General features: G+C 33.5%; 2 protein-coding genes across 3 annotated transcripts in view; one reads left to right on the top strand and one right to left on the bottom strand.

The window, feature by feature from the left end:
* The window catches only part of LOC125061707 (pseudouridine-5'-phosphate glycosidase), a 188,623-nt gene that overhangs the window by 49,295 nt on the left and 126,400 nt on the right, over positions 1 to 12,928 (bottom strand). The window lies entirely within an intron of this gene.
* The window catches only part of LOC125061708 (CD63 antigen-like), a 75,899-nt gene continuing 65,212 nt past the window's right edge, over positions 2,242 to 12,928 (top strand). For both annotated transcript variants that reach the window (XM_047667276.1, XM_047667275.1), the window contains exon 1: positions 2,242 to 2,426. The gene's annotated coding sequence lies outside the window, so the exon portion shown is untranslated. The remainder of the gene's footprint in view (positions 2,427 to 12,928) is intronic.

Here is a 12,928-nt window from a genome sequence, read left to right as displayed (position 1 = left end):
CTTTTAATTAATTTTTAATTATGGTTTTTATTACTATGTATAGGTTAAGAAAATTGTAAATACTGTATATTTGATTGTTATGATTGTTTACTTTTGTTATTTATTATAATACTAGCTGGCCTGGCGAACATCGTACCGCCTAACAGTCGATTCTTTTTTTTTTTTTAATACTTATTCTGCTATTCGGGACACCGGTCTAGCTAGTAAGATAAAAAAAAGAAAGTTGATAAGACAACAAATACATTATGTCAAAAAATAAAAATTTACCTTCCCGGAGCCCCTCCACTAACATTTGAACTTTATGATATGGTATTAAAGTTCAAATTGACTTTTAAGTATTATTACGAATATTTTGTATGGGAATATAGAAAAGTGTTGTTTTTAGACTTTTTCACTCAATTTTTTTTAATTTTTCTCTCCGTAAGAACCATCCTCGTACTTCAAGGAATATTATAAAAAAAGAATCAGACAAATCGGTCAAGCCGATTTCATGTTATGTCGTGACAACGGAAAACGGGTTTCATTTTTATATATATAGATTAACATTGACCACGATTGCTTAAATGACCTGGGTAAGTAATGAGGTTATTTATAACTACTTAGTGTAGATCTGATAGATTTGAAATCACTTTAGTTACAAGTTCTCTTTCTCTCTCTTTACAATTCGCGTTTATAGCCGTTTATGATATTTAAATAAGGTCAGTCCAAAAAGATGATATATCCTTCTGTACGTGTTATCTATAATTTATTAAAATACCTACAAATATTAATATGTCAAATGGAAGATACTACCTTACCACGATACAGGGAATCCTAAGGCGAGGCGTAGAGCACTTTCTTTTTTACTATACTTCCTTTTTTATTATGTGTGATGAAATGTTTTTCTTTTCTAATAAACAAGTTATAATGCTACTATCTATATAATAATTATTGTAGTACATAACGTTGGAATGCTATCCATTTTTTTATATAATATAAATTATTAAATAAAACTTCGTTAACGAGCGTAAACGTTAATTTATTAACGTTAAAACGACCAAACAAACGACCCCCGCGGGACGCCCAAAAAGGGCAGTCATCGCAGCCCATAGACACCCATTTTTAGTGGTTGCGTTGCCGGCCTTTGAGAGAGGAGTATACTCGAATTTTGAACAATTGGAGGTCATATCGATTCCCAAATCGCTATGGATTCCACAGCTTTTTGTTTCTTTCTTGTGTGATTTACTGACCAATACTAACATAATATGTATATTTATACGCATGTCAAACCTGGTCACTCACCGATTAAAAATAAACTAATAGTATGTCAATATAGTATCGAAAGGAGAGATCTAGATCTGAAATTGGAAGATAGACTATAACAAGAAGAAATAAAAGACACGACAAAGTTTAGAAATAGTGTTACTTCTAGTAAAATATTGAAATGGAAATGGAATGGGAAGATGATATAAATAGAGCAGCTGGCCCTATGTGGCTACGTAAAGCTAGACACCGAGAAGAGTAAGCAGCTCTTAGAGGAAGCCTATGTCCAAGGACAAGCTGTAAAGAAATTAACCGGCTTGTCGATTAATTATTAATGTTTATAGTACTTCACATTTATATGTACTAGGATAAGAATTTTACAGCTATAAAGGCTATTATTATTCCTAACATAGCAACTAAGACTGAATTGTTACTACAACTTAATTTTTTAGTCACTAAATAAGTATTTATTATATAAAACTAGCTGACCCGGCAAACGTCGTTTTGCCATGTATATAATTTATAATAAAAAATAGGAATTGATCTTAGAGGGGTGAAAATTAGGGGTTGTATGTATTTTTTACTGCTGTATCATAAAAAAATAGAAATTAAAAATTTTGTCTAAAAAATAAAAAATAAAATTTAGGGGTGGACTACCCCTAACATTTAGGGGGATGAAAAATAGATGTTGGCCGATTCTCATAGATACCGGATAAGCACAAAAAATTTCATCAAAATCGGTCAAGCCGTTTCGGAGGAGTACGGCAACGAAAACTGTGACACGAGAATTTTATATATTAGATACAAACTAGAAGATATCAAGAGAACGAAACATGACTGGATTTTACAAATCCTTATAAACATTTGCCTCGCATTATATGAATGTGAAATATTAAATATTTTTGGCATAAAACAGCTGGTTTTTCAATGATTTTGCAACGTAGGAGGGGACGGCGAACATATCGAACGGGCGCGCCGCGCTTAGAGGCGGGCGGGCGGGCGGCTTCAGTCCAGTCCACAAAATATCTTCGGGCGATACAAACGTGTCTAATTTCGCTCATACGTATACAATTGCGTGTATTAATTCCGATATAAATGAGTTTTAATTATAAATTATGCTAGTGTGATTGTGCGAATATGTTTCTACCTGTTGTGTAGCGGTGGTTGATCTACTATGAAGTACGGTATGTATTTATTGTTGTAAATAATATATTCAATCTCTTAATCAAATTAAAGGTTTATTACCCGGCTGTATTAAAGATTTACACACACAAATTACGATACACGGAAAATCAGAAGTACCGGCGTCTTGTCTAAAATGTCGTGTGGCTGTATAATGTTCTTTGAAGTACGTACGCCTTATTAAGAATTATTATTATCTGTTACCACAAATGAACTAACAAAAATGAAAAATATATTACTTTACTTAATTAATTCGTACTTAATTTCACGTATTTATTGTCAGAGTGACGTTCTTTGTGTAAAAATATATTTGCAATAAGGAAAATGTATATCTACATTTTCTTTTGTACCAGTTATTAGTGTATTTCTTATCTGTGAAGCAATTTAAGAACCCCTATCTATTAAGTTGTTTTATTTTGTGTCTATATTGAGAATATATTTCTTGTAGTTTATAATTTGTATACGTTACCTAAATTAATAAATAAATATTATATTTAAATCAATTAATGAATAACAAAAAAAAAAAACAATAATTAACCTTAAAATATAACTAAAATATATTATTAAAAGGAGTCCCTTTAGACAAGGTTCCGAAGATACTGGCAGCGTTCCCCCATTGAATAGCTAGACTAATTCTTTGTCCGAGGTTGCTGCCAGCTTTTCGGTCTCCTGTGATGTCGATTAACCTTTTTGATAATTCTTTAAAAAGCCTTAAAGCGCTAGGACCCCACGGACCAAGGGTCTTGACAACGAATGGGACAAAATCATATTCGGAGCCTAGATTGTATTAATTTATTTATTATATAATTTGCTTAATATTCTAATCCAAGTATTGAAGGTGTTGCAAGTCTTTTTTTCGAAGGAGACAACTTTCACTTGCAACGGCCCCACTTTCGTTTCATTCTCTTTCATGACATTCATGAATGATCGTCGGTTGTGGGTAATTTTAACTTCTTCCTTCTCTAACCTTACAAGAGAAGGAAGAAGAAGAGAAGGATTTTATGTACGACTAGGCCTACCCAACCCGATTTCACCACCGGTTGTTGTAACTCATTAATCCGTTCTACATACACCACCTAACCATTACCTTTCGTATCCTTGTCATATCAAGTATTAATAAATAAAGGGAATATTTAATATATTACTTAAGTGAGCAACTTATGAGCGATATATCAGAGTTATTATGCTTTGAACTTCTGATTACTCATTTTATATTAACGAAGATTATAGAGAAACATTACTTAGCCCAACTCCATACTGTATTGATTAGGTTTAAATTACATTTTGGTTTTACTACACATTCTTATATATAAAATATTTATTCTCGTCGGTCGTGGGTTCTTATCACGGCGGTACACGAATTAAATTTTCACATTTTCTATGCATCAGAAACCTGTCTTAGATAAAGGACCTCGTATCAGGCAGAAGGCTGATCACTTGCTTTAGAGAATCACGAATCAAATGCCCGGCGCTACAACCTCTAGAAGGTTCTTAATTATGTTATCGAAATATATCTTGTATATATTTTTTTATGTAATAGGCGGCAAACGGGCAGGAGGCTCATCTAATGTTAAGTGATACCACCGCCCATGAACACTTACATTACCAGAAGGCTCGCAAGTGCGTTGCCGGCCTTTTAAGAATCTGTACGCTCTTTTTTAAGGACCCTATATGTACTATAGATAATAGAACTTGTAACTTAGCAGCCATTTCACTAATGCATGATTCTCAGGATCGCGCATCCTCTAGAGACGTATTTACGATTTCCTACATTCCCATAAAATTCAAGATTTTATCCTGATTCAAGATTTTGACCTTTGGACCCAGAAAACATGTTAAGATCTTATTTTTGATAGGTTTATTTTATAGCTTAGTACACTTAGAATGATGTGAATGGATAACATATACATAATACATTTGATATACTAAGTTCTACTTAGAGCTGTCTTCATTATGAATTCTGAAAGAACCTGCGAAAAGATTTCTGTCATGCACTTTTGATTTTTCAAGCTGTGCCTGACACACGCCATTAATGTTTGGGTGTAATGAGTTGTAGAAGCGAGTAAGATGATAGAAAGTCTATTGACGCACAGCCGGGTACCTCAGGAATGAGAATCACATACTGTAGCCATTACATAAGCAATCTAACTATTTTACGTATAATATCCCGACGTTTCAAGAGTCTTCATTTGTTCCTTGTGTATAATTTCCCGACGCTTCAAGATGTTTAATTTGTTCCTCGTGTATAATTTCCCGACGTTTCAAGATACTTAATTTGTTCCTTGTGTATAATTTCTCGACGCTTCAAGAGTCTTCATTTGTTCCTTGTGTATAATTCCGGACGCTTAAAGATGCTTCCCCATATTTCTGTACGCAGCTGAAACGTGGACCTTGCGAGATGTGGAAAGGCAGAAAACTTCATAGCGATCACGACCGCTCTGTCAAGAGTGTACCGGATAGCAAGAAGTAAAGATGCTTAATTTGTTCCTTATGTGTAATTTCCCGACGCTTCAAGAGTCTTCATTTGTTCCTTGTGTATAATTTCCCGACGTTTCAAGATATTTAATTTGTTCCTTGTGTATAAGTTCCCGACCCTTCAAGATTCTTCATTTGTTCCTTGTGTATAATTCAGGCCTGATATAGAAGAGTCTATAAAATATACACAGTAATGTCTGTTACATATTCAACTATATGACTTGAAAAGTTTTCCGAAATTAATTTCTGATTTACACCACATTAAATCGTGTGCTGGTAAACCTCGCGATTTCATTTTTCGTTTATAATTTTCGTGTGAGTCACGCGAGTTCTAGATTCTTCTATTTGTGTTTAACAGACGTAGCTTGAGTGTTTGCTGAAATGTTTATCAAAATAAACGGTAATTAAATAACATGAAGCTTTGATAAGATTTTAATTATAAATATGATATTTATTACAAGCAACGTACAGTTTTGTAAGTTAAAACTTACTCCTTTAATTGAATTACTCTTTCGTCTCATTCTGTCAAATTGTATTTACGTTCTGATAAACAGAAACAGATATATAGTCTGCAGCGACCCATACAGATAATTCTGAGCGAAACGTAATTACAAAACTTAAGTACTTCATAGATTTTGCTATGAGAGCGGTGATACAACTAGAACTCTGAAAGAAGTCCATCCATATTCATGCACTTGAGCAAACGATTGTATGAATCGTGGCATTGGCTGAGAGCCAAGCGGTATCTCTGCGTGTACGAAAATCACAACATTATTCTAATTAAAACTCGAATATCAAGAAAAATTAGAATTTAAAAATTACGTAAATTCATAAAAAGGCAGGTGGCTCATCTGATGTTAAGTGATACCGCCCATGGACACTCAATACCAAAGGGTATGTTGCCGGTCTTTTAAGAATTGGTACGCTCATTTCTGGAGTCAAATTTGTTCAGAAATACTTCCGTGAGCAGCTGGTTCCACATAAAACGACATTTGACGACTCATTGGTCTAGTGGTTAGTACCCCTGACTGCGAATCCATGGGTCCCGGGTTCGATCCCCGGCTGAGACGAACATCGATGTGATGAGCTTTTGGTGTTGTGCTTAGGTCTTGGGTGTTTAAATATGTATTTATATGTCTATCTATCTATAATATGTATGTATATCCGTTGCCTAGTATCCATAACACAAGCTTCACCAGCTTAGCATGGGACTAGGTCAATTGGTGTGAATTGTCTTAAAAAAAAAAAAAACGGATGTCGAGGTGATACGGGTGGTATTTTGTATTCTGCCTCGACGTCCGATACTATAACTCAGCTGCAGGTCCGAACAACTCCTCTAGTAAATATCAGTCTAAATCACGTACTCATTTGTCTCCTGTCAAATTATATTGACGCTGTGATGAAAAGAGAAATACTTCATTAATAATGGTACAATTATAAAGGTTGAGTGTGTTTAAAATGTAAGAATATGTTCAATGTGATTTGTTAACACCATCGCAGTGACATTTCACATACGTCACATTGACGTTTGACACATGACAATCGAACGTTGCGTCAATGTGTTACGTTTTACTGCGTTATATTTAGCAAGTAAATCATTTCTATTACGACTTTCTCACCCCGAGCCCATGAAATAAATGGCAGTGCATTAGCATATTATGTTTTTATGTATTTTCTTTGGAATAACAGTACCAAATGTATAAGCTAAATGATCTTTTTGAATTGTGTTCTACGAAATATTTGTGTATATTCAATATCTGATAAACATTACGTAACGATTTAACGATGAGCTGACATCGTATTTGAGCTACGCTAGCATTTCGATATTTTAAGGGATTTACCGTTTACCACGTATAATGTTAATATTTAAGGTTTTAACCTTATGTAGGTTAAGTTAAGAATCTTGAAAAATTTGTTAAAAAGAAATTGATTTTGTAACCTGTGTATGAAAACTATATGCGGTTTAATTGGTATCTATTTTTAACTATTGATTACTGCAGTGGAAAAGTGAGCTGTCTAAATGAATTATTTTCTAAGTGCCATGCGCAATCAGTTACTAGGCGTGCATTGCCTTGGAAAATATTCGTACAAATTACAGCAAGAGTATGCTGACGTTTGAGGGAGCGGAACTTTTCCAACACAAAAATATTCAGTATTTTTGGAACGAAGTTCCTTATCGCGCGTTGTGAAAGGGAGCTAGACGGAAAAAATTCTTACGAAAAGTTGTCACGACACTTTTTTGCTATTTGCTATTGTAATACACCGGTTCTCGTCCGATCACCGAAGTTAAGCAACGTCGGGCGAGGTCAGTATTGGATGGGTGACCGCCTGGGAACACCTCGTGATGTTGGTTTTTTTTTTCGTCGTAAGATTGGTGTCGAGAAAATCTATCATACTGTTATGATACCAATTAACATATAAATTAATCGAAAGGAATTTCGTTCCATCCGGGTGTCCTTTGACACCTCTAAAGTTTTTTTTATTTCAGTTTTTCTTAACCCACATAGTAATAATAATAAAAAATTGATAAATAAATAGAAAATTAAAACTAGTCCTTGTGGCTAACAACTGAAACCCTATATCTAAAGATAGGCTTCTAATAAGACTTGAAAAATGTGGCGCGCACAGTGGATAACACATGTCATTTTGATAATTAACTTGAGAAAGAATATTATGTACATTAAGTTTATTGATTTGTGGATAGGAAATATTAGGCGTTAGTGAAGATGCCATAAGCAAGTGACAGCTGTCAGAAATATTCTTTGTCAATAAAGAACAGTTCCAATTACGTATATTTTGTATAAGGAATCAATCAATAGTTTTATACAAAATACACAAAAGAAAATCTAAAAATAATTCTATTAACAATAGTAAAGGTGTGACATTGACCCGATGTGTCAAAGTAGGTTAGGGGACATCTTACATAAATACTATACGTTTGTATACCTTTTATTTCAAGCTATTTACCGTGGCTCTCTTAATTCAGCTAATAAATAGTTATATTATGTAGTTATAGTCAATTCTTTTGTTAAATCTTTGAAACTTTGAGTAAAAATAATAATATTTGTTAAAGAAGTTTTATTGAATAGAATCTCTAAGTCAACTCGGCTACGGCATATCTCTATTAAGACTGGCTAAGATATACGTGTGCATGGACAAAATAGCACTCTCCATTTCAGCAGCAATGGGACGGACGTCCGACTTTAGGCTTATTACTTCTTCTGGTGCCTCTCCATTACTAAAAGTGGTCCGTAAGTCTTGTGAAGCGTGTCTTAACCTGTGGCAGATGCAGAAATTCTACCGCAGTCGCAACATCCGTCCACTCCCTAACGTTATGAAGCCACATATTCCTTCATTGAAGGTTGTGGACATAAAACTAATAAAGCTATCAATAAAAAAATACTGTTTAGTTTTAGACCTAAATGCTCTCTGGAGCTATTATGCAAGTAGTAAAATGTACAAGAAAAAGTTTAACGTACAGCAAACACAGACTAATTCTTAATTTAAAAAAAAAGAAAGTCGAAAAATGTAAGTGACGTATGATCTGTGCTAAACCAATGAGGCAATTTAAACGAATGTTATTCGAAAAGTTCTTTAACAAAAGAGTATTTATGATAAACGAACGTGTCAAATACAATTACTAAAAATGTAAATTCCGCTCCGGTGTGAAAACAGTTCATTCAAAATGTATACAATTCGAGTGTTTGTGAATAATTTATCGTAATCCAATTGTAATCAATGACGTCCCGGGCCCGGGGCTGGTAATGACAATTCCAAAGTGTATTTAGAGTTTATTTATTTTAACACTCCATTCAACATGTAATAAATATTACGGGTAAAACTCACTGTCTAAACCTAGTGCTTCAACGCGGATGTCAAAAATGACATTTGACATAGGAAGTCATAACTTAAGTCTCGACGACTCTATCTATAAAGAATGTTTGTAATTGTCTCTGCTTATACTTGACACTGGCAAATGCAAAAACCGTGCCAGAGCCATAAAGAGAAAAAAAAAATTGTCTCTGCACTGAGGCATTATTTAATAATACGATCTAGCGTAATTTAAGACTAATATGTAATTTAAAACTAATCTTATTTACTAAAAAGGATATTTAACATAAGAAAGTGTCCAATAACACTAGTCTCTTGTAAGGGAAAAACACTTTTTCTTGTGTACTTTTTCCAATTACCACTGTTTACCACTTAAGACTAACTTGCACCCACACTAATTCACTTATTCCAATGGTTTTGTCCTTTTCAATCTTCTCACTCGGCACGTCTTGGTGGAGCCGTTCGTGCGAACCAGCAATCTTTTTACGAAATTTTATTTAAAAAAATATAATTTCGTATATTGTTCGCCCTCTCTCACTCTCTCTCAATCGGTCTCAATCGCTCTCTCCCTTTTCTTCAACAAAAACGCTGCACATCTTCGTGACGCTAATATTATTATTAAAGCGTTTCATCCGTTAAAATTTTACCCTCATGCGCCTAAAGAAGTTTCACTTCAAAAAGAGAATGTTAATAAAGGCGGGATTTGTTTGATTGTGATCGGTCAACGATTAGTCACGTTGCGTGTCTATGATTGTCTACTTGAAGTATTCTTGACCAATCACAATTAAGCGAAACTCTCGTTGTTTTTGCATTTTAACCCTATTAATTTGTGCATATAGAGTAAGGTTACGACGAAACGAATACTTTAATGTACGTGAATTAGGCATACACAGTAAAAATCTACATTTGAAATCCAGTTAATTGTTCCATCGTGTAGTTACAATTGAAATAACCCGTAGTGTATATTAATTACAATTGTCAAAAAACCTTCATAGTATTAATAATTAGTATTTTTTTAATAGTAATTTTGTTTAAAAGAAAGAAAGGAAAAACTTTATTATATATACAATATACATAGTACAAAAGGATGTTTAGTTAAACTAACCGTTAAAAAATTATATCCGGCTTCGAATTTAAGAATAGCGCGTTGGACTCAATTGTCAGCATTGCAGACGAGGTTTTTTAAACGCTTTTAAAGCTAAAATCGATTTCCAAATGCATTAACAAGTATGCCATCTACGATTGTATCATTAAAATATTGAGCGCTTAATGAGGCCAACGTGATATACGAATGGCGCCAATACTGGCGCAGCCACAGATTAGTCAAGATTACTGTGTCATGGAGTACAGACATGGGGCGTCTGCTTATATTTTTTTAATATTTTTCGCCAGCCAGGCTTTAGTTTTTCGACCATATTTTTTTAATTTAGTAATTAAAGATATACTCTTAGATTGAAATTCGACGCTATACCGTATTTAAAAATTATATAGATATTTTAATAATGTGATGATGTAGGGATCGAATAATTGTATAAGAATTGACTATAATGATATGAATGTATGTAATGTAAAATTTTTAGAACAAATTTGCACGTAAATTATACACATAACAATTTTGTACCATATTCTTTCAAATAAATTATTATTACTATTAGAATTTCCACAATTTTGATTAATTTATTGGCTTATAGTGTTTGTAGCCTCTATAGAGAACACTTAAATAATTTTTTTAGCAAGTTAGATTATAACTGGCTAAAAAATTAATTGCTTTTAGTTCTGGGTCTCACACACCTGTTTCTTGATCATTTGTTTTTTCTAAAAGGCAAGTAGGTGATCAGCATACTAAACGCCGCCGTGTTTTATAACCGTTCGAGCGGAATTTTAGAACTTTTAGCTACAATAATGAAGAATCGAAAATATTTTATTGAGAATAAGTAGATAAAATAAAATGTACTTTTTCATGTAAAAACAGGTCCTTTAAACATTGACATCTTCATAAGCACTAATAATTCAATTCGACTAAGCAAGCTAAGAGTCCTTCAAGCAAACCGCGTACCAATTCTTAAAAGGCCGGCAACGCACTCGCCCTCTGGCATTGAGAGATTGGCGGAGGACTAAGATCAGATGAGCCACCTGCCCCTTGGCGCCCTTTTCTATAAAAAAAGCATCTTTAAATTTAATAAATCATTTTCATTTTACAAAATGAAAGAATAAATTAAAAATGAAGTGTCGAGAGCATAAAGCAAGTGTCTCGAACTGCAGTCCACAAAGCTTTTTAAAGCTTCAAAGGAATTCAGCGGAAGTAGACATTCATTTTTATGCGGAAGCTCATTACATTTAATTACTTTTACTTTTAAAAACTCGTGATTTTCTAAATACTATTTTATTTTTGCTCTCAATCATCTATATGTATCAGAAAGGATATACATGTGTGAAAATAACATGAGAACTTAGCAAGGAAGATAAGACTCAAATGTGAAAAAAAAACCACCCTTGTTTATGCCAATCAATAGAATGGATAAAAAAAAAATTCTTCTTAAGTAATATAGTATTTTGAAAGAAAGGAGAGAAATTAATCATTTTAATAAAATTAAAAACATAAACGAAAAAGTAAATTAAGTATTTTTTTGGAAATTAATTAAATACTCAAAATGTGATCCCTCTAATTATACGCAAATCGCCAATCAAAATTTTTTCACATTTGAGTTGGTTCGATTCCCAGACGAGACAAGTCATTTTTAGAAAATCATTGAATGCAGTAATACTTACTTTTCAAAATAAAATAAACTCTCCCTCCGGCAAAATATTCTATCTAAGATATATTTTAAAGTCCCTACTTTCCCTTAAGGTCCCATAATCTTGGGATGCCTGTATATTTCAGATGTATGACTTAAAATAGATTTTTTTATATTTCAAATTCGAAAGTTATTTATTCATTTAGAAACAATTTGTACACATATTCAAGTCAAATTTACGCCATCCGTTCATTAGTCTACCAGAAGGCCTTGTTCTGAGAAGAACGGGCAAGAAACTCAGCAAGTTCGTTCCTCCCTTTACATTATTCATTTCGGGAAAGGTCACAATTCACAAGTTAAATACGTCTAAAGATAATAGTAATATGAAATATATAATGAAACCATCGTGAATTATGGCGTATTCCCTTACAATATAAAAAAATCAGTGGCGCTACAACCTCTTTAGGTCTGGGCCTCAGATTTCTGAATCTGTTTCATGATAATTTTTAAATAATAGGCAAGTAGGTGATCATCCTCCTGTGCCTGACACACGCCGTCGAAATTTTGGGTCTAAGACATGTCGGTTGCCTCACGATGTTTTCCTTCACCGTTCGAGCGAATGTTAAATGCGCACATAGAAAGAAAGTCTATTGGTGCACAGCCGGGGATCGAACCTACGACCTCCGGGATGAGAGTTGCACGCTGAAGCCACTAGGCCAACACTGCTCTTATAATAAGTGCATATAAATAATTTTAGTGATACAGAATATTAATATCTCACTATCTTATAGCGGCATTAGTGCCAACACATTCTTATCATCTATGTATTCCTGAACTTAGTAATATACTTTTCATAAGGGTTTCCTTGATGTAGGTTAACTTATGTAACGGAATTTTGTTATATATCTGTATACGTATATATCACTGAACAAAAGAAAACAGGGCACAAACGGGCAGGAAACTCAAAAAAAAAAATACACTAAAACTAAACTACACTTGTTGGCAAAATTACATTATAGGATTTGGGCAACGTTGTTACTCAATAATTAATTCACAAAGAAGTTTCACTTCTGACATGTGTACTTAGTACGCACGCACTTTTTTATTATAGTAATAGATACAAATTGAATTCCAGAGCTAGTCGGTTCGTTACGGGATTGCAAGTGGCACTAGTATTCAATTGTTCCTAACGATCGCAGTCTGCAAGAACGTCTGGATTCAGACATTTTAAAGTATTTTTAATCTATGGTTCTAAAGTCGAGAATAGATTGAGGATGGATAGGATGAGGGAATAGATTCTTTGCTGTTCATTTTATGTCACAAAAATATATATAATAATATAGACTATTGAATTACCAATGTTGTCATAACAAAAAAGTTTTCTTTCTGCACAGACTAGTTGTTTCAAATGTCAATAGCTATAGGTCTACCAGGATCTGATGGCAAAAAGGGAAAAAAGAAAT

The sequence above is a fragment of the Pieris napi genome, chromosome 24, assembly GCF_905475465.1.
Source record: "Pieris napi chromosome 24, ilPieNapi1.2, whole genome shotgun sequence".
NCBI lineage: Eukaryota > Metazoa > Arthropoda > Insecta > Lepidoptera > Pieridae > Pieris > Pieris napi.
The sequence above is the reverse complement of the archived record's forward strand: the minus strand, read 5'-3'. Positions and strand labels throughout refer to the sequence as shown.